General features: G+C 38.7%; 1 non-coding gene across 1 annotated transcript; it reads right to left on the reverse strand.

Moving 5' to 3' along the window:
• Positions 1–1750: 1750 nt before the first annotated feature.
• Positions 1751–1822, reverse strand: trnap-ugg. Its single transcript has one exon. It is a non-coding gene; the product is annotated as a tRNA-Pro (tRNA).
• Positions 1823–1900: the final 78 nt, after the last annotated feature.

A 1900-nucleotide genomic window follows, 5' to 3' on the forward strand; every position in this document is an offset into this window, starting at 1 on the left:
AAAGGCCCTTTTAAGGGCCACCCAAATACTCACAAAGAGGCGATTTTTCTGTTAATTATGTAATCAAGTAGAATCTGTGTTTAAGAAGGGACATACTGGTCTGTGGTGTATGTATAGGATAGCGGCTGTAATAAATCTTAAATAAAATGTAAACGGGAGGTGTGATCTTATGTTATCAGTGTGTTGTCTCAGCTACATGCGGGTGCTGTACAGGATGCTTGTGCATATTATTTGACATAACTGATAATAGTAAGTCATTCAATATTGTCTTTTTATGTAGTGAACCTTGTAGTGAGATGAAGTGTCATGAAGCATTGAAGCTTTCCGTCCAGTTGGTTCAGTCATGGTGCTTCATTTGCTCTACTGTGCCATCAAGTGGACAATAAATGTAAAACAGGCAGAGTGATTATAATTATAATCACGCACCATTGCTTTGGTGCGTGAAGATGTGAATTGAATTGTGCTTAAATGATAATGCTAATAAACCAATAGAATATTCATAAGCTCGAACAGAATTAAAACAAACGCGCAATAAAGTCCAAAGTCAACAAAATGTGAGGGGACAGTGGAGGTCCGTTGCGTTTCGGTGCCCCATATATTTCAAATCGCACGCCAAACCCGTGAACCAGTCTCTGAACCCGTCACGTAGTACGGCTGGGCCCCGAGGCTTTAACGTCACCACATGCGCCATCGATACAAGCCTCCATACGCGCTTCACAAAAATCTTCATGAATTACTCGACACGGAAGGACGCATCACTAGTATCTTGTGTACTACATTGCTTGTGTAACTGGGAGCTTGTATATATCATTTAGGTTTTTTGTTTTAAACTCTTAATATCGACACTGCTGCCCTTCATAAGCAGCATGTTCAAAGAACATCTGTCAAAGTCAAAGTCCTGCTCTCTTGTTTAAGTGATTGGCTGTGTTTATCTTCAAACTGCTCATCTGTTCTGTGGCGCAATAAAAGGAATCAGCTGAGATGCAGGAAGAAACTGAAGATAATAAACATTAATCAATGAAATTTAAATATGAGGTGTGTTACCCTGTTATCAGTGAGAAGATTCAGTCATTGCTGGCGGTTTTAGATCATCAGTGTGTGTACAAGTAAACATGAGGGAGCTGTCCAGGGTGCCTGCGCACAGATGACATGACTGTCACTCAAAACGTATTCATGTACTTGTATCATTTATGTAGCATATCGGATACCACAAATTGCATGTAACAGGGAGCCTGTATGCTATTTCAAACTCAGTTTAGAATTTATTACATGATTTAAAAATGATTTGCACTCCTGTTCCATTTTGTTTTTCTTATTTTCATTTATAATTTCAATAGTTTAATTCATAAGGACAATACACATTAATCAACATTTCTGTAAATGTGTCAGTGTTAGCCACCTGGATCTTTTTAGAGCCTCACTGACCCTGTTTTTATGTTAGCAGTTTTCAACTGGCCTCATTAATAAAGTTACTGTGCTAGGTGCATAAGATGTAAGTGGCGTCTCTCTCCTGAAATTCTGTACACTTTATACATAAATACCAAACGTTTATTTTTTTTATTGTTACGTTTCCTAAAATCTGCCTGTTTTATATAATGTCCAACTGAGTCGCGTGTTAACATAATCCCCATTAGACGAAGGAAACTGCGATATCTTTAATGCTTGTGCAGTTAATTCCTGATAGAAGTTAATGTGTGTACAATGTTTTGTGTATTAAAGCTTTGTGATATTGAATTCTATAGAAAATCCAGGGCTCGTCCGGGATTTGAACCCGGGACCTCTCGCACCCAAAGCGAGAATCATACCCCTAGACCAACGAGCCATGTAAATGACGGGAAAAAAGTGGTTTAAAGTTTCGTCTGCTGATATTTCAGCTCTGCAGTTGAACTCTTCACGTGTG

Source organism: Plectropomus leopardus, unplaced genomic scaffold (genome assembly GCF_008729295.1).
Source record: "Plectropomus leopardus isolate mb unplaced genomic scaffold, YSFRI_Pleo_2.0 unplaced_scaffold16866, whole genome shotgun sequence".
Classification (NCBI taxonomy): domain Eukaryota; kingdom Metazoa; phylum Chordata; class Actinopteri; order Perciformes; family Serranidae; genus Plectropomus; species Plectropomus leopardus.